Source organism: Castor canadensis, chromosome 19 (assembly GCF_047511655.1).
Source record: "Castor canadensis chromosome 19, mCasCan1.hap1v2, whole genome shotgun sequence".
Lineage (NCBI taxonomy): Eukaryota > Metazoa > Chordata > Mammalia > Rodentia > Castoridae > Castor > Castor canadensis.
This window is the reverse complement of record NC_133404.1, coordinates 20,388,500-20,409,398: the sequence shown is the minus strand read 5'-3', so window position 1 is coordinate 20,409,398 and position 20,899 is coordinate 20,388,500. Positions and strand designations below refer to the sequence as shown.

The 20,899-nt window shown below is 44.0% G+C and overlaps 1 protein-coding gene and 1 pseudogene across 4 annotated transcripts in view; both read left to right on the top strand.

Annotated features, from left to right (window-relative positions):
* Nucleotides 1-20,899, top strand: part of Gabrg3 (gamma-aminobutyric acid type A receptor subunit gamma3) — a 620,605-nt gene that overhangs the window by 239,216 nt on the left and 360,490 nt on the right. The window lies entirely within an intron of this gene.
* Nucleotides 5,760-8,955, top strand: LOC141419277 (nuclear envelope pore membrane protein POM 121 pseudogene; annotated as a pseudogene).

Genomic DNA, 20,899 nt, shown 5'->3' with positions numbered 1-20,899 from the left:
TTATCCATTAAAAAAATTAAATTCAATTTAAATAATATCAAATTTTGGGCTTCTAACACTAGAATTTCTAATCTAGCATCACTTTTTTGTCTTGAATTTAAATAACCACAGATCTAATTAAGTAAATATGGTGGTTTTTATGATCTGATTATTAAACAACAATTTGCAAAGACCTACCATGCAGGAAAATTTCTTCTGGTCTTATAAATATTGAAAGGCAGTAGTCTAACAAAAACAGTGTGACCTGAATGTAATAAGATATTAAGGACTATTGTAGTTTACAAATTTTGCTTTTGCTTTGTGACTGTAATTTTTGTATATGTGCTTGTCTTAGTCCATTTTGTATGAAAAGGAAATTTGTTAGTTCATCATTCTGTAGGCTGGGAGGTCCAAGGTGAAAGGGCTGGCATCTGGTGAGGCCCTTATGGTGCATCTTCACATGATAGAAGGCAGAAGGCAAGAAAAGGTGAGAGAAAAGCAAGAGGGCCCAACTTACCCTTTCATAAGAAGCTGCTTCTGCAATCTCAGCACTGATGTGGTCATGAAGGTACCCTGAGACCCAACCACCTCCCATTAGGTCTCATCTCACAACACCCACCTGGGCAATCAGGTCTCTAACACTTCAACTTTAGGGGGCGCAATCAAGCCATTATGGTGCTCATATGAAGATAAATGTCCTATCTACTACTTGGATTATGAGACCAGGATCCATTCAACTTCCCTCTTCAGCTTCAGAGTCCCCACCAAGCTGAGCCCTGTCAGATTGACACCTTTGATTACAATTTTTGGCTTTGCATCTCCAAGAACAGTCATGTTTTAAAACAACTTTACCTGGTATGGATGTAACCACACCACCCTCTGCCACATTTCCTCATGCCATCTGCTATTGCTGGGTCTTAGAAGTCTCCCAAATGCCATGCTAAAGGTTTGGTCCCCATGGCAGTGCTGTTGTGGGAACTTTCAGAGGCAGGAACTAGTGGAAGGAAGTCAGGTCACCGGGGAGGGGTGGCTGCCCTTGAAAGGGATATTGGAACCCTGGTCCTTCCTGTCACCCCCTCATTTCTTCCTGGCCTCCACGAGGTGACCAAATCTCCATCAAGTGTTTCTGCCATGATGTATTGTGCCATCACAGACCATAACAACATATAACATCACAGACCATGGACAGAAACCTCTGAAACCATGAGCCAAAATGAACCCTTTCCTTTACTAGGTTGATTATCTCAGGTGTTTTGTCACAGTGATGGAATACAGTGTAACACACCAATCTAATGCACAAAACCCCAGACTTTCATTCCTTTTTTTTTTTCTGTGGTACTGGCGTTTGAACTCAGAGCCTACAACTTAAACCACTCCACCATCCTTTTTTTGTGATGAGTTTTTCTGAGATAGGGTTTCGAGAACTGTTTGCCCAGGCTGGCTTTGAACTGCAATCCTGATCTTTGTCTCCTGGGTAGCTAGGATTACAGCCACTGGCATCTGCCTCAGACTCTAAGGAATAGCCTTCTTAAAATACTGTTCAAACTCTGCCAGGAAGGAAAAAAGCACTGTGTATTTTGAGAGAGCCGTAAACTAACCACACCCAAACTATCCTTTGGCTACATGTGAACAGATGCTCAACACCAGAGTCTGATACACAGAATGTGTAAGGCAGGAGTGACTCCACTGACGGGTATGTGTATTTCTGCCTTTCAGATGTTTGGAAAAGCAAACTGCACCTCTTTGTTTTCTGTTTCTTGGTCATTGTTGCTGTGGTCTTGCAGACAGGTGGCCTGTCTCACCTGTATTTTCCTCTGAGAGCAAATTTGCTGCTGCAAATTCTATTTCAATCTCACTACTTTCAGAAGTTCTTCCTGTTTTCCTAGGAGCAGGAGGCCTGGAAGCGCTCTTTCTAATACCCGATTCTGGTGTGTTCCCTCTGTGAGTCTCCATCGATTCACAGCCACATATTTGTTTTCAGTAGAGCTTATAGGTCGATAGTCCAGGCTGTCCTCAGTTTACCTCTGTACCTCTGCCCCAGTACTGTTGCTACATGGTAAGAGCTTAATGCACATTCTACAATGGTTGGATTATTACTCATCCTGCTGGTGAAAAAGACATGACAGAGAACTACAGTACAATTCCAGAAAAGAGCATGTATATCCATAAAATCATGGGAATTTCCCAATATCCAGTTGTGATGTAAGCTGTATACGGTCTCAATTGTGTACCTGAGCTGTATTTCCCACATAAAGGTCTGTCATGGAGTGCATGTCATATTTGTGGCATGAAGAACAAATTAAAATATTTGTATCAATGACTTTTAAAGTACTTGATGAAGCCAGGAATGACTTAAAAGTGGAAGAGTTTAAGTGAGAAAGAAAAAAGAAAGGAAAATGGTTTCTGTACCTCTTGAAGAAGTCAGGGAAAGACACCTTGCATTGGAAGTAAGAGAGAGCATCTTTTAAATGATGATTCATTCTTAACTTTAAGGATAGACTGGAAAGTCTAAGTTGAGTGGATTTCAAGCAAGGGAGACTTATCATTTGCCTGCAAGGAGCGTCAACATAAAATTTAATTAAATGCTTAGAAGAACTAGTGCCCACCCATAGGGAGAATATTCAAGACACAGGACAAATGTGGTGTGGGTTGGAAAGTGACAGTGACCCACAGTCTCTCCAAGTAACACACTTGGGGAGGTCATGAGAAGTGTGTGAACTTGAATATCCTGACCTAAGGAGATAACCCACAACCATCCAGGCTTCTTCAGAGTCACCGCCCTGCTCTTGGGAGGCTTCCCAAGAGCTCTCATGAAAAGCAGAGCTGAGCAGTCTGGATAATCACAGGTTACTCACATTCATCATGGAGGGAGCTCCAAGACTTCCTGCAGATCCCGCCATGTGTGCCTGCTCCAGCTCATAGGCCCTTGCAGAGTGGCAAGCAGAGCTGGCTGAACCCTACATAATAGGGAAGTCTGTTGTCTGCCATCTATTTTAGCACCTCAAGTCAAATGAGCCTTTCTATGAAAACTCTATTGCTATCAGAAGTCTCATGCCAAGAAGCAAGGTGTCTTCTTTGAGTGCCCGCTAGTGTGAACTGGATGGAGAGCCAGGCCGGACAGGCAGAGCAAATGTCCTTGAGAGAACAAAGAGGCTTTAGAATCTGACTTATAATGGGCAGAAATCAGATGACAGAAAGTGGCTTATACCTGCAAAGAAGTGATGCATATCTTTTTTTGCAGCACATTTTTGTTTCATTCTGCACAGAGGAAAGTACAATTTAGGATCCTGCAGGACGCCTGAGTCCTCAATGAGACATTGATTGTGCATCATTAAAAACCACAGCACCATTTTAGACTGACGTGTCCATAACAAGGGTAACTACCCCCTTTTGAACAGGGTTCTGTGTGTCACCATTTCACACACCATAGATTTTCTTGTTTTTTGTCCACAATTGAATTAAGAGGGACCTGCTGTGTTCTGAGCCCCTTCAACAGTGTGACAGTGTGAATTCAGTCTAACACATGGAATGAGCAAGTAAACATATTAATGAAAGAATGTGACTTGAGAGCATATTATCTACTTAAAGTCATTCCAACCCCTTCAGCCCAAAGTGCAGGACCTTTTAGCAGACACCATGGAGGAGAAATGGAAAAAGAAACCAACGATATTTCACTTAGCAAGCCACCCACAGAGAAGCTTCTTCAGGATTTGATTAGGTACATTACAACAATTGCATTTTCATCATTCATGGAGGCTGAGAAGAGCCAGGAGACTCAGATCTGTCCCTCCACTTAGGTGGTCCTGGAAACATGTTGGGAGGCAGGTGGCAGCCCAACACAGGCTATCTGGGAGGGAGGCGCCAGCATGTGCATGATTCGGTCCTTTGCACCTTTCTCTCTCCCCCTTCCCTTCTCTCCTTGCCCACCTGACCCCTCCACCAGTACCACGTGACTTCCCTATTGGCTATTTGGTCTCTTGCTGGTTTAAGTATTGTGAGACCTATGTTGCTAGACAGAGGCTGCTGTACTCAGTACATCACCCCCATCTTCACACTCTCTATCCTGCTTCTCAGCAGAAAGCCTCTCTCAGCTATCTTGTCCCATAAGCTCTGTTTACCTCCAGCCCTGTGCTTTCCAACACCCAAGTACTAGTCACTGGAGACTGCTAACATTTAATTTTTTAAAAAAAACATTGTTAAAATTTTTCTTCCTGGTTAAGTGTGTAGCCCAGAGGAAGAGCAAGTGCTTAGCATATACAAGATCTTGGGTTTTATCCCTAGCACCAAAAAATAATTTAAAACAATGCTTCCTAAGTTCTACTGTTCTCTTACACAGGAGGGTGACTGTAGATAATGAAAATATAGTGTGTACTTAAAAAAACTAGAAGAAACGTTTTTGAATGTTCTCACCACAAAGAAATGATAAAAATTTGATATATATGTTTACCCTGGTTTGAACATTACACAATGCACACATGTATCAAAACATCACAAAGTATTCCATTAACATGTACATTTTATTTGTCAATTAAAAATATACAAAAAGTAACTACACCCTTTTTCTCTAGGTTCCAAATAGAAGTGGTGCGTGGAAGGGAGGGGAGGATTTCTAAGCTCTAATAGAGAAGTTGAGGATGACCCGAGATGACAGAGGGCTGAGTTGCTGGAGGCATGTCTTTGCAGAGTCTGGCACCCCTTCCTCTGCCATCCTTGCCTCTGCCACCCCAGGCCTGGGTCCTTATGGCCAACAGATGTGGCTTTATTCTCAAGCAGGAGCCCCTGCCATGGTTTTGAGTGCTGAAAGGAGCCACAGAATGCAGTGAAGCGCACAGATGTGCTGACAGGAGGCACAGTTGCTTGTTCAAATGACACTTGCTGTCTCCTTTGCATTCTCTAGCACACATGTCTCAGCTGAGTGACTGTGGTGTCTGCTTGGCTTTATTCTCTTTGGTTTCTGTGCTTGCCCTTCCCCCACTCCAACACTCCACACAGGTCCACGTTTACAGCAAAGACATCATGTTGATATGATGCAATCACAGAGGTGCTCTGGTGACTCCCAGGCTCTAGTCACAGGCTCCACATGATCAGAGGAACTGTAGAAAGGACAAACCATCCCAGGCTGGCTCCCATGGTTCTCTGAAGCCAACACTCCTTAGACTGGTCACTTGTTTTGAACCAGCACCATTCCACATAGCACTGTCCTGGTGAGGGCTGTGGTAAGGCTGCTGTGCCAGAAGCCATGCCAAATGTCCTGAGAGATGTCAATGCCTGGGTTGATCAGAATGTACCACTGCTAGAGGACACTGGTGGATCAACTTTCCAGGTAATACTGATGGTCCCCTGAGAAATTTGAACAGCTCTCTTGAGCCTGAGAATTCTGTGTGATGACAAATGGCAGACATCCTCAGGGATGTTGGATAGGAAATTTGACTCAGTGTTAGGGAATCTCCCTTCCTGCTTGTCTGACACCAGGCAGAGCAGAGAAAAAACTAAATCTAGAGATTTCTGTGATATTCCAACCTCATCATCTTACGGATAAAGAAACTCAGGTCTCCCGCACGCTGCGGCCCAAAGCGCGCATTGGCACGGACCTGGACAGCATTGCTTGGCCTGTCGCCGCTAGGCCTCGCGGATGCAGAGTGGTGCCCCAGACCGGTGGAATGCGTTGGCGTCAGCGACCCTTACCAGATCGTCTGGCCACGTGGACGGTCAACGGAAGTCCCTAGAGACGCTGCCAACGCCACTCAGGTCCAATCGCACAGTTCGCTCTGCTCAGCAACATGGGTGGCTACGTGGGCAAACACTGCCCGTCGCCCGGCGCACAAAACAGGCCCTGTCGCCGACAGCCCCCACACTCCTCACCGCCTTTGACCACTCATTATGTCCACCACGTCTGTCCGTTGCTCCGCACCCCGCTACTCCGAGACCCGCGCAGGCCCCGCAGCAACCGTGCTGCCTTGTCCAGTCGCTTCACCATCACGCCTCGAAGGCCCTACCCGATCCAGCAGGCGCGGTACTCCATGGTGGGGGTGCTGCCCACTGTGTGCTGGGATGGCGGCCGCCAGAAGGTCATGCTGTCTTCCCGGAATTCCAGGATGGTGTGCAGCCTGGGGACCGTGCGGTTTCCTGCTCCCCGCAAGCGTCCGCGTCCTCCAGGGCCGGAGCAGATGCTCAGCTCTGCACCAGCCTTTGTACCAGTGCTGGGCCAGACCCTGAAGCAAAGGAGATGACACCGAGTGCCCTCGAAGATGAGAGGAAAAGGACAGTGAAAGAAGAGGGCGAAATACTCGGTGATGACCAGGAAAACAAGAGAAAGCGCCATGATGGCCTTGGGAGCAGAAAGGCTGCACCTGAATCCTTGCAGGCCAACGGAGACTCAGCTTCGTTTGTGCCTGAGCCTGAGTCCCTAATGACAGGCCTCATTTCCCACAGTTCAGACGACCACAAGAGCAAGCAGTTGTGCACCTCATCTGTGACAAGCACGCACACAGGTGGCATCCCTTGCTTTAGCCAAAACGCCATCACCAGTTCCTACAGCTCTACTGGAGGCATTTCACAGCTGTGGAAGAGGAGGGGTCCCACTGCATCCCCATTCTCTAGCCAAGCCTCTTCCATCTCCCAGACATCAGAGAGACCAGCCAAGAAAGCAAGAGAAGAGGTACTGCATCATCGAGCCAATTCTAAAGCTCCACAGGTGACCCACAAGGAGTCCCAGGAAGAAAGGGCTTCAAATGTGACCACAGGGACACAAAAGGACTCCAGGACTTCCCCATCCACACCTGCCAGCTTCAGGAGCCGTAGAAGGAAGACTCAGCTACTGCTCTGCAGGTCAGGGGACCCGCTGACCTTGCCACCACCTCCCCAGCTCAGCTATCCCATCACTGCTGAAGACCTGGACCTGGAGAGGAAGGCAAGGTTCCAGTGGTTTAACAAGGCCCTGGAGGACAAGACTGATGCTCTCTCCAGCTCTGTTCCTGAGAAGTCACCTGCCACTCAGCCCTCCTTCACATTTACCCTGCCTGCAGCCAGTCCTGCTTCCTCGCTGGCTTCCCTCCAGGCCCCTGGTTCGAAACTGCTGCTGGAGACCTGCAACAAGATGGAGAACCCTGGGGACCAACCAATCTCCCCAGAGCCTGATGCAACAGCCACCACTTTGGCCCCAATACCCCCCAAAACACCTGGCCTTCAGGACCCTCTGGGCTCTTCCCTGCCAGGCACCTCTTCTGTGGCTCTCCTACGGCTGCCCCCTGCTTCCACCATGACTCCAGTCATGAACACCAAGTCACTTCCAGCCCCTCAGGCTGAGACCTCTGCAAAAGCTCAAGGCCCCCTGGACTTCGCCCCCACCCTGAAGCCAGGAGAAGACACTCCAGGAGTGTCGAGGAAGGAAGGGTTAGGAGGCCCACTGCTCTGCACCCCAAATAGTATCCTGTTTGGGGTGTCGAACAGAGGGCCTCCCAACCCTTCCTCCCCCACCACTCCTGGCTTGTCTTCTGCTTGTCCCAGATCCCAGCCTCTTTCTGACCCCACCTAAAATGGAAAGTGACAGCCCCATGTCCTGTAGCCCCTCAGCCACACCTGGAGGCTCCTCCAGTTCCACCCTCCTGGCTACCACTGGTACCACCACCTTGACTTTGAAGCCCATCTTTGGCAGCATGGGGCCACCTACTTCTGCTCCTTTGTCAATGCCCTTCAAGCAGACAGCTACCACTGTAGCTGGTGGACTCCATCCACCACTGCACCTGTCTTCACTGGCTTAGCCACTGCCCCCTCCACAGTGGCTTCTGACACCACCGCTGGGACCTCCACAGATGCTGCTTCAAAACTCTCATTTAGCTTCAGGGTAAACAGCCTGGCCAGCACCACGAGAAGCTCCACCAGAACTATGGCTTCCACCTCTCAGCCCTTTCTCTTTGGGGCTCCCCCTGCATCTGCCACCAGCTTCCCTGGAGCCATGGGCCCCATACTCCAGTCCTGCCAGCCTCAGACCCTGCAGACCTCTGCAGCAGCCAGCCCCGTTGGCCAGCCTCTCTCCAGTGCCGCACAGATGGCCACCACAGGGAGCAGCACTGTTGGCTTCAGTGGCTTCAGCTGCCCGATTACCACCTCGGCCACTAACACCATCAGCCAGTCGACCCTGACCTTTGGCATCACCACTACCTCGGCCTTCCATGTTCCCTTTGGCTGTGCCTCACAGCCAGCATTTGGGGCCACGAAGGTGCAGCAGCAGGAGGCCCCCAAGACAGCTGTTGCCGCAGGCTGGGGCAGCGCTTTCGCATTTGGCAACTCTGCAGCCCTTGCTCCACCTGCAGGGCCTGCGCGGGCTCCGGAGGCCTTGGGTGGCTGTGCGCCTTCTGCAATCCATGATGGGAAAGGCTCAGCCTCTGCGCTCCGTGCTGCTGCTCGCACCCAGCCCACCTTCAGTGGCACCACCGCGGCTTTCTCCTTACCGGCAGTCACCACCTCTGGTTTCGGGGCTGCCACCCAGGCCACCAGCACTGGCACCAGTACCTCCAAGCTTGGCGACTCGACTCGGTCCCATTTAGCCTTCGGGGGCCTGGCAGTGGGGGCTCTAGAGTCCATACAGCCACCCCAGGCACCAGTTCCAACCCTGGATCACTCAGCTTCCGAGTTGGCCAGAGTGGAACCACAGGCGCCTCCACTTCCTTTGGTGGCTTGAGTCAGAGTGCCCTGGGTACACCAGGCCAGAGTGGAGCCTTTTCCTTTAAGGTGGCCACCACGCCTGGGCGCAAAGTTGTGTCAGGAGGTGCCTCCATGCCCAGCACCCTTGCCCTGAGTGTGGGCCCAGTGGGCAGCAGCCTCTCGCTTGGATCCTCGTCAACAGCCACCAACTTCGTGGTCAGAGCCAGGTCTTTGGGATCGGTGGCCCCTTCAGTTCCCATTGGTGCAGAACCCAAGACTCCAGTGGCTCGACAGCAACTGCATGCCCATAGGCAGCACACTCGCAAGAAATAGCCTCTGTCTTTGTCCTGACTCCTTGCTCCAGGAGAGAAGCCCCAGGAGCAGGCAGGATGTCCCCTGCTGCTTCCACTCCCTCCTTACCTGCCCACTGCCTGTCCAGGATGGGACCTTCCAAACTTGTCCTGGGTTCCTGTCTGCTGTTCAGGTGTGTTGTCCCAAATCCTTTGCAAGGAGAACTGAAGTACATGTGTGGCCACTCTTGCTGGTGCTGGACTTAACTGTCTCCAGGCTTCCAGACCTGGCTAGCTGGACTGGACACACACCTGCCCTCACTCCTCACACACACAATCCTGTTTGAGAGAAGTATGAATGCATGTGCCATAAATTAATAGCAAAAAATATGTAAACATTTTAACAAAATAAAAGGTTTTGTGTTTAAATTAAAAAAATCTCAGAATGAGGAAGATCTTGTGTCCACAAGATTATGTTCTAAATAATTGTGCAGGACACTGCCTAGTGGTTTAAAATCTTAAACTGGAATAGTTCTTTAGTCTGTGACACAGCTTGTCTTAATCCAGCCATGTGTCTTAAATGACTTGGCAGTGTGCTTGAGATCCATTTGTTTTTACTGATAAAGAGCCCTGGCTACAGCTGTGGCTTGGGTGCTCAGATGGCTCTGAGCTCAGGTTATCAGGTTATTTCTTCGGCTCTGCCTTCTGTATCTACACACACACTGAGTGTCGCCTATGGCAGGGTCATTGAAAGAACATGGATCCATTCTGGGGTGAAGTTTACCTAGTCTGACTCCTGGAAACACTCACAGGGTACGTGTTTATCAGCCAGTAGAAGACTATTAAGGAGACAGCATTACAAAGGCAGCTCACACCAAATCATAGGTCCAGTCCCTTATAGACAGAGGCCTGGGGCATTTAGGAAACTGACTAGTGTAAGAATGCTCAGAGCAGCAGCAACCTCTTGAGTCTAGGAACATTGGGGAGGCAGAACTATGTGCGAATTTTTGCCCCTTTCCTGTCCTGGCTTCTGCCCTTGGGTTGGAAGTTTCCTGCTCTTCCTTTCCAGTGTCCCCAGTCCCTCCCTCCAACAAATGGATTTGTTTACTGTAGTATTGGAGAATCTGACTGCTACAGGAGAGATTCCCACTATTCACGCCAGAGTTCTCTGACCATGTATGCATTAAATCCTTTTCCTCTCAGGTTTGAAATGCACTTTTGTTTCATTCATTTTTCCCTCCTTTTTTCTTTCCTTTCTTTCTTGATGCAGGCTCTCTCTACATAGTCCATGCTGCTCTGGAACTTGAGAACCTCCTGCCTCTCTGAGTGTTGGGATTATAGGTATGACCTATCATCCCCAACTTATGAAAAGCATTTTTAAAGACAAGAGCCCCTCTCTGGTTTGGGCCTCCTCTGAGAATCCCCAGCACCATGGAAGAGTGGCTACTTGAGGCTTAGAAGTTACCCCATCACCTTCCAGAACTGCAGGAGCTCACCTCCCTCAAGCAAAAAAAGGCAAAAGCTCTCTGATCTGGCAGACAAGCCCAGGGCTCAGGACCTCATCTGGCACTGTGTCTGCAGGGCTGTCTTTTGCAATAATATGGAATGAACAGAAATCATTCTCATTCTACCATGCTCTGAGTTTTGAGTCTTGCTTCCAGCTTCTCTGGGGAGCTCAATTTCACTTTAAGGACAGAATAAATGACCAGCTGGTGATAATTTTAATTTCTTGCATTAGAGTTATTTGTAGAGGTTGTATCGCTCTCCAGTTGACATATTTTTCCCCATAGTGAATGAAGTAACCTAATCTCATGCTTGAAATTAATTTTCCTAATTACCTCCTATAATCACCTTGCTCCAGGTTTCCACGAAGGACTTATTTTTCGTGGTTCTTGGGTTCTTCTAATAGCTGCAGAGACCCTGCCCAGGATTCACAGGTAGGGAAGAAGTTCCTAACTTTTAGGAGCTCCACACACTGACAGGTACCTCTGAAGTTGACATCAGGTGGAGGTAGAGACCAGGGAGGGATGAAGAAGGGCCAGAGCATTCCAGAGAGTGGGAGGCAGGGCATGGGCTTGGAGGGTCTTTCTGAGAAGGGTCTTAGTCCATTCTAGCTGCCGTAACAAAATCCCACAAACCGAGTGTCTTATAAACAGGAGAGACATAGTGCAGATAGTTCTAGAGGCTAGGAAGTCCAAAATCAATGTGTAAGTAGATTCAACATCTGCTGAGGTCCTACTTCCTGTTTGTCATGCTAATTTTATGGTGTACAATGAACAAGCAGCCCTCTGGGGCCTCTTTTATAGATTACTCCCACTCATGGCGGCTCCATTCTCATGATCCAATCACCTTCCAAAGGCCCTCAGCTCTCAATACTTCACCTTGGGGCATTCTTGCCCACATAGGCTCAACATCTGTGTACTGCTTGACTGATAGGAACAGGGAACTACAGACCCATTCTTCCCATCTCTTCCCACCATGGAATAATAGCATTGATTTGGGAGTAGCAGAGCACTGAGGTGTGAGTAAACGCTTGGTGTATTCAAGGAGGTTGAAGCAAGGGGAAGTTGTTATGAATAGAAAGGGAGAGATTCAAGTAATCTGCTTGCATAAAACTTCACTGGTCTTGGAGACCTGAAGCAGGAGTTGGAGTCAAGTCCTTGGTAGAGGTGCCCTGACCAAGTGTTCTGTCAAAATTATCTTGCCTGAACAGTGGCAATGTTAAAGAATTGTTAATTACAAACTTTGATACAGAAAACTTCCTTCAGTGCACAGTATGCAAAGCCTGGGATGTGGTAGGAGGGGAAGTAATTTCTGGTGGGACTTTACAAAGTAGATATCTCAAATAGGTAGGCATGAGCCCTCACCCTTTGTTACTTCCCAGGACTAATTTGGTCTACATCTGACAAAAACCAGTTAATATTGGCACCATCAACTTTCACAAGACCTTCATAGTACATAGAACCCTTGCCATGCACAGCGTGTTTGGGGGTCATGATCGCATCCCAGCTGCAAGGTTTCTCCTACCTTGTTTTGCTCTTAGTTCACCCATATACAAAACAGAACTAAGTAGATCCTTACCTGGCATATGCTCCCACAAGGTAGAATTGTGTTTTGGACCATCCCTGTAGGGGATGGAAACTTGTACTCAATTTTCAATTTTTGTTTTTGAAATGTATTGCTGATCACTTCTCATTCCTTTGAGTCCTGTTACAAGTAATACTATTGAATATCTACCAAGAGGTTGTTTTGAAAAGCCTCTCACACTGTATTGTGTGGCACTCCCGGTCATTGTGCCTGGACCTCAGAGCATCAGCACAGGAGTCAATGCTGGCACACATGCTGAGCAGCAGAGCCAGGCTCCATCCAAATCTGCCACTTTCAGGGTGGACCAGTTCTTAGATTGCTTAGCATGTATTCTTCTCACTGGCTCCAAAGATGCCCAAACTCCACCCAGACTGGAAGAACATGTTTAGTTAGGTTTTATGGATTGTTAGTGAGTGTGAAGAGCAGAATAATGCACCCTTCCTCTGCCAAAGGTGCCTAGCATCTTAATTCCTTGAACAGGTGACTCTCTTACTTTTTGTGGCAACAGTGCTCTGAGAATGATTTGGCTGAGTGTTCTGAGACAGGGGGATTGCACTGGATTACCTAAGTGGACCGGTGTAACTCTAAGGATCCTTAGAGGGTGGAGGCCCAGGGCTCATAGAAGATATGTCCATTGAAGGGCAGGGCAGAGTCATGTGGGCTTGGGCCAAGGAGAGCAGGCAGCTTCTGGAAGATGAAAAGGGCAAGAAAGAGACTCTCCTAAAATCTCCAGAGGAACACAGCCTAAAAACACATTCTAGGACCTTTATTGTCCTTCAGAACTCTAAATTTGTTTTAAGCCACTGATTGTGGTAATTTGTACAGCAGTCATGAGAAGCTAATATAATGAGTCCTTACCTTTTTCTAGCTGACTCTTCTTACAAAGTTGTATTTTCAATTGGTCAAATTACATTGCTTTCAAAGAATTTTTCTGCAGAGGAATCTCTAGAGCACAGCAACCTATGTTTATAAGTCACAGGTCACATAAAGATCTTTCAGTCAATGATGGGTTACATGTACAACAGAAGTCCTGTAGGTGATACTTTCTAGTGACATCAGGATACCATATTAGGAAGGTTGATTTTCATACAGTGGAGTCTTAAATTGATAAACAATGTATACATTGGGACTGGGGCTGTAGCTCAGTGGTAGAGTGTTTGCTTCATAGGCATAAGGCCCTGAGTTCAATCCCCAGAAGTATACCCTTCAAACAAAGCAAAAAGCAAACAGAGCAATACATACACAAACACACACACACACACATACACATACACACACACACACACACACACACGTTTAGTGGCAACTTTGTTTGGTTTTGGGGGAGTATTTCATTATGTAGCCCAAGCTGGCCTTGAATTTAAGTTCTCTAACTTCTTGCCTTAGTCTTCTTCCTTCCTTCCTTCATTCCTTCCTTCATTCCCTATGTTCCTCCCTCCCTTCCTTTGTCCTTCTTTCCTTCCTTCCTTTCTTTTCTTTCTTTCTTTCTTTTTTTTTTTTGAGGCAGACCTTTGCTTGTGTTATACAAGGTGTTCTCAAACTTGGGGTCCTCCTGCCTCACCTTCCTAAGTTCTGAGATTACAGTTTTGCACAATTTGGGAGGTTTCTAAGAGTGCTTGTGTAGAACCAAAAGACAGTTATGTTAGTGAGAGTAAATCAGTTTGGTAATGGTTATTCTAAATTTGTAAATAAGTTTTAGAAATTTATAAATTTTGAACTTAAAATTTGCCAAGGTTCTTTTTAACATTTAAAACTTTTCATATTTACATTTTGATGAAAGCAACCTACTTAATTATGTATCTTACATTTCTTTATTCTGCCCAGTGCTGTTTTCTACACAAAAGAAATATGTTTCCTTAATTGATCACTGTATCTGTTTGGCACAGTTGAGAACTACTAGTTTTACATTATCTGGTCTCTATTTCCCATCCTAGCCAAGAATAAATATTAAATGAATTTTTCTTTGGAAATGGTACCATAGAAACCCACTTCTATCAAAGCCAGTGGCTGTCAGAGATAATGCAAACTGCCAATGGCTCTTTGGAGGCTGTGACAGGGAGACAACTCATCATAAAGTTCCCGAAAAGAACGTCAATATGAAATTTATGACGGGAGCATGCAGGAGAAACAAAGGTGATTTAAATTCAGCACTGAAATAGAGTGTCATAGCCAGAATCTTATTTCCCTGAGTTTAGTGATGTATTGATCTCTACCCAAGTGGTCAGTCATCTGTAAACTGTTAACTCCTAAGAAAATTACCCTGCAGTATGTGGTACTGTTTTGCTGCAATCATTAGATCCTAATTTCTACACAGAAAAGATACTCTGACAGATCATTGGCTATTTCCCCACATCAAGAGATTTTGAACTTGTCAAATCCTTTCTCAAACACACAGATGAAGCCTGTGGTTAGCCATTTTAGGAGCAGATGGGAACAAGTGATGTCCAGATGGAACCCAAAATATTTAAAACATTCATTTTCTTTCCACTGATTGGTGGGACTAATTATTCTTTTAAATTTATAAACCCAAAATGCTCTGCCCAAGACTCAGGTCTGCCTAGATAATGCAGTACAGTTATGATTTATTCAGCACATATTTATGAATGCTTTCTACATGCTGGGCCAGGCGACATGCTGAGGAAGTGGACATGAGCCCCATGTTGAGTAGATGGGCATTGGATACCCTATTTCTTAATAGGTTACAATGATAGAAAGCAAACAAACGAAAACCCAGTGCTTGGAAACAATTCAAAGTGCTTTAAGAACCTAAACAGGGAAGACCTGCTCTGACATAGTAAAAGGGCCTTGCTAGGATATAAGGTTTACTTGTCTCAACAATTGACAAGTACACAAGATATTGCTGGGAAAAGGAGAGGGACAGAGGAAGGGTGGAATTCTAGTCAGAAGGCATAGCTATGGGAAGATCTTGAGGTGGGAAGAAACAGACACAAGTAGTACTGCAGATAATGCGATGGCCAGGAAGCACAACTGTTGAAGAATAACAGGTGAGGTAGAGGACAGTCAAGGCAATCGGGCTTGATGCTCAGAGCAAAGGGAAGCATTGCAAGCTCTGGGTAGGGAGTTACATGAAGAGAAATATAACATTTTAAAGGGCCATTATGGTTCAGATTGGGAAAGGGAGCAAAGGGGAGCAAAAAGACATCGGATCTTGGTCCTGCACAGTTTCTCTTCTCTTTCTAAGTAATCCTGGCTATTATGGGTGCTTTTCATTCTCCTCTGGAGTTTAGAGTTTGTCAATTTCTAAAAGATACCCTACAGGGATCTTGATTAGGAACACAACATATTTCTTCATTTCTTCAAGTCTTTTGAATTTTCTCCCAACATTGGTTTGTAGTTTCACTGTGGATATATTCCACTTCTGCCAGATTTATGCCCATGTAGTTTATATATTTGATGGTATTGTAAGTGGAGTTGTTTAACTTTAAAGTTTTAGTTATTTGTGACTAGTTTATAGAAATGTAATTTATTTTTATATAATGACCTTGTATTCTGCAACTTTGCTAATGCCCTTTTCAAAAATAACTTTTGTAGGATATGTCACTTATGAATTAACTATACTTTTATCTCTTCTTACCTAGAGTCTATTCTTTTCCTTTTTTTTGATTGTCTAACTGCTTTATTTTTTTTTATTGTTTTATTATTCATATGTGCATACAAGGCTTGGGTCATTTCTCCCCTCTGCCCCCACCGCCTCCCTTACCACCCACTCTGCCCCCTCCCTCTCCCCCCGACCCCCTCAATACCCACCAGAAACTATTTTGCCATTATCTCTAATTTTGTTGAAGGGAGAATATAAGCAATAATAGGAAGGAACAAGTGTTTTTGCTGGTTGAGATAAGGATAGCTATACAGGGCATTGACTCACATTGATTTCCTGTGCATGTGTGTTACCTTCTAGGTTAATTCTTTTTGATCTAACCTTTTCTGTAGTTCCAGGTCCCCTTTTCCTATTGGCCTCAGTTGCTTTTAAGGTATCTGCTTTAGTTTCTCTGTGTTAAGGGCAACAAATGCTAGCTAATTTTTTAGGTGTCTTACCTATCCTCACCCCTCCCTTGTGTGCTCTTGCTTTTATCATGTACTTAAAGTCCAATCCCCTTGTTGTGTTTGCCCTTGATCTAATGTCCACATATGAGGGAGAACATACGATTTTTGGTCTTTTGGGAGAGGCTAACCTCACTTAGAATGATGTTCTCCAATTCCATCCATTTACTGGCGAATGATAACATTTCGTTCTTCTTCATGGCTGCATAGAATTCCATTGTGTATAGATACCACATTTTCTTGATCCATTTGTCAGTAGTGGGGCATCTTGGCTGTTTCCATAACTTGGCTATTGTGAATAGTGCCGCAATAAACATGGGTGTGCAGATGCCTCTGGAGTAACCTGTGTCACAGTCTTTTGGGTATATCCCCAAGAGTGGTATTGCTGGATCAAATGGTAGATCAATGTTTGGCTTTTTAAGAAGCGTCCAAATTTTTTTCCAGAGTGGTAGTACTAGTTTACATTCCCACCAACAGTGTAAAAGGGTTCCTTTTTCCCCGCATCCTTGCCAACACCTGTTGTTGTTGGTGTTGCTGATGATGGCTATTCTAACAGGGGTGAGGTAGAATCTTAGCGTGGTTTTAATTTGCATTTCCTTTATTGCTAGAGATGGTGAGCATTTTTTCATGTGTTTTCTGGCCATTTGAATTTCTTCTTTTGAGAAAGTTCTGTTTAGTTCACTTGCCCATTTCTTTATTGGTTCATTAGTTTTGGGAGAATTTAGTTTTTTAAGTTCCCTATATATTCTGGTTATCAGTCCTTTGTCTGATGTGTAGCTGGCAAATATTTTCTCCCACTCTGTAGGTGTTCTCTTCAGTTTAGAGACCATTTCTTTTGATGAACAGAAGCTTTTTAGTTTTATGAGGTCCCATTTATGTATGCTATCTCTTAGTTGCTATGCTGCTGGAGTTTCATTGAGAAAGTTCTTACCTATACTTACTAACTCCAGAGTATTTCCTACTCTTTCCTGTATCAACTTTAGAGTTTGGGGTCTGATATTAAGATCCTTGATCCATTTTGAGTTAATCTTGGTATAGGGTGATATACACGGATCTAGTTTCAGTTTTTTGCAGACTGCTAACCAGTTTTCCTGGCAGTTTTTGTTGAAAAGGCTGCTATTTCTCCATCGTATATTTTTAGCTCCTTTGTCAAAGCCAAGTTGGTTATAGTTGTATGGCTTCATATCTGGGTCCTCTATTCTGTTCCACTGGTCTTCATGTCTGTTTTTGTGCCAGTACCATGCTGTTTTTATTGCTACTGCTTTGTAATATAGTTTGAAGTCAGCTATCGTGATACCTCCAGCATTGTTCTTTTGACTGAGTATTGCCTTGGCTATTTGTGGCCTCTTGTGTTTCCATATAAATTTCGCGGTAGATTTTTCAATCTCTTTAATGAATGTCATTGGAATTTTGATGGGAATTGCATTAAACATGTAGATTACTTTGGGAGTATAGACATTTTTACTATGTTGATTCTACCAATCCATGAGCATTGGAGATCTCTCCACTTTCTATAGTCTTCCTCAATCTCTTTCATCAGAAGTTTATAGTTTTCCTTGTCGAGGTCATTCACATCTTTTGTTAGGTTTACACCTAGGTATTTGATTTTTTTGAGGCTTTTGTAAATGGAACTGTTTTCATACATTCTTTTTCACTTTGCTCATTGTTAGTGTATAGAAATGCTAATGATTTTTCTTTGTTGATTTTATATCCTGCTACCTTGCTATAGCTATTGATGATGTCTAGAAGCTTCTGAGTAGAGTGTTTTGGGTCTTTAAGGTATAGGATCATGTCGTCTGCAAATAGGGATATTTTGACAGTTTCTTTACCTAGTTATATTCCTTTTATTCCTTCTTCTTGCCTAATTGCTCTGGCTAGGAATTCCAGTACTATGTTGAATAGGAGTGGAGATAGTGGGCATCCTTGTCTGGTTCCTGATTTTAGAGGGAATGGTTTCAGTTTTTCTCCATTAAGTATAATGCTGGCTGTAGGGTTGTTATATATAGCTTTTATAATATTGAGGTACTTTCCTTCTATTCCTAGTTTTCATAGAGCTTTTGTCATGAAATGGTGTTGGATCTTATCAAAGGCTTTTTCTGCATCTATTGAGATGATCAAGTGGTTTTTGTCTTTGCTTCTGTTAATGTGGTTTATTATGTTTATTGATTTTCGTATGTTGAACCACCCCTGCATTCCTGGGATGAAGCCTACTTGGTCGTGGTGAATAATCTTTTTGATATGTTGTTGAATTCGGTTTGCCATTATTTTGTTGAGGATTTTTGCATCAGTGTTCATTAAGGAGATTGGCCTATAGTTCTCGTTTTTGGAGGTGTCTTTGCCTGGTTTTGGGATAAGTGTAATACTGGCTTCATAAAAAGCATTTGGCAGTTTTCCTTCCATTTCTATTTCATGGAACAGTTTAAGGAGGGTTGGTATCAGTTCTTCTTTAAAGGTCTGATAGAATTCAGCAGAGAATCCATCAGGTCCTGGACTTTTCTTTTTGGGAAGACTCTTGATTGCTGCTTCAACTTCATTTTGTGTTATAGATCTATTCAGGTCATTAATTTCCTCTTGGTTCAGTTGTGGATGATCATATGTATCTAGAAATCTGTCCATTTCTTTAAGATTTTCAAATTTATTTGAATATAGGTTCTTGAAATAGTCTCTGATGATTTCCTGGACTTCCATGGTGTTTGTTGTTATCTTCCCTTTTGCATTCCTGATTCTACTAATTTGGGTTTTTTCTCTCCTCATTTTAGTCAGGTTTGCCAGGGGTCTATCGATCTTGTTTATTTTTTCAAAGAACCAACTTTTTGTTTCATTAATTCTTTGTATGGTTTTTTTGGTTTCTATTTCATTGATTTCAGCTCTTATTTTTATGATTTCTCTCCTTCTATTTGTTTTGGGATTTGCTTGTTCTTGTTTTTCTAGGAGTTTGAGATGTATCATTAGGTCATTGATTTGGGATCTTTCAGTCTTTTTAATATATGCACTCATGACTATAAATTTTCCTCTCAGGACTGCCTTTGCTGTGTCCCATAGGTTCCAATAGGTTGTGTTTTCATTTTCATTGACTTTCAGGAACTTTTTAATTTCCTCTTTTATTTCACTGATGACCCATTGTTCATTAAGTAGTGAGTTATTTAGTTTCCAGCTGTTTGCATGTTTTTTGTCTTTACTTTTGTTGTTGAGTTCTACTGTTACTGCACTGTGATCAGATAGTATGCACGGTATAATTTCTATTTTCTTATATTTGCTGAGGCTTGCTTTGTGCTCTAAGATATGATCTATTTTGGAGAAGGTTCTGTGGGCTGCTGAGAAGAATGTATATTGTGTAGAAGTTGGATGAAATGTTCTGTAGACATCAAGTAGGCCCATTTGATCTATTGTATGTTTTAGATCTTGGATATCTTTATTGATTTTTTTGTTTGGATGACCTATCTATGGATGATAATGGGGTGTTAAAGTTTCCCACAACCACTGTGTTGGCGTTAATATATGCTTTTAAGTCTTTCAGGGTATGTTTAATGAAATTGGGTGCATTGACATTGGATGCATACAGGTTGATAATTATTATTTCCTTTTGGTCTATTTCCCCTTTTATTAGTATGGAATGTCCTTCTTTATCTCGTTTGATCAATGTAGGCTTAAAGTCTTCTTTGTCAGAGAAAAGGATTGCTACTCCTGCCTGTTTTTGGGGGCCATTGGCTTGGTAAATCTTCTTCCAGCCTTTCATTCTAAGCCTATGCTTATTTCTGTCAGTGAGATGGGTCTCCTGTAAGCAACAAATTGTTGGATCTTCCTTTTTAGTCCATTTCGTCAAGCGGTGCCTTTTGATGGGTGAATTAAGTCCGTTAATATAAGGCGTTAGTACTGATAGGTATGTGGTGATTCCTGTCATTTAGTTCTCTTAATTGTTTGAAGGTTTGATTGTGTGTACCTAAGTTGAGGTTTCTCCAGTGTCTTGCTTTTTCTTTTCCTGTGGTTCGGTGCTGCCTGTCCTTTCTTGGTTATGTTGGGTTTCACTTTCTGTGTGCAGAATCCCTTGCAGAATCTTTTGTAGTGGTGGCTTTGTGGTCACATATTGTTTTAGTTTCTGCTTATCATGGAAGACTTTTATTGCTCCATCTATTTTGAATGATAGTTTTGCTGGGTAGAGTATCCTGGGGTTGAAGTTATTTTCATTCAGTGCCCAGATCTCACCCCATGCTCTTCTTGCTTTTAATGTTTCTGTTGAGAAGTCTGCTGTGATTTTGATGGGTTTACCTTTGTATGTTACTTGTTTTTCTCCCTTACAGCCTTCAATATTCTTTCCCTAGTTTCTGAATTTGTTGTTTTAATGATGATATGTCGTGGGGTAGTTCTATTTTGATCTGGTCTGTTTGGAGTCCTGGAGGCCTCTTGCATCTATATGGGAATATCTTTCTCTAGATTTGGGAAATTTTCCATTATTATTTTGTTGAATATATTATGCATTTCCTTCACTTACACCTCTTCTCTTTCTTCGATGCCCATGGTTCTCAAGTTTGGTCTTTTGATGGAGTCGGTGAATTCTTACATTTTCTTTTCACAGGTCTTGAGTTGTTTAATTAATAGTTCTTTGGTTTTTCCTTTAATTACCATTTCATCTTCAAGTTCTGAGATTCTGTCTTCTGTTTGTGCTATTCTGCTGGATTGGCCCTCCATTTTGTTTTGTAATTCTGTTTCGTTCTTTTTCTAATGTTTTCCATATCCTTGGTGGTTTCTTCTTTAATGTTGTCTATTTTTGTCCTGAGTTCATTTATCTGTTTATTCATCATGTTCTCTGTTTCACTTCGGTGTTTATACAGTGTTTCTAT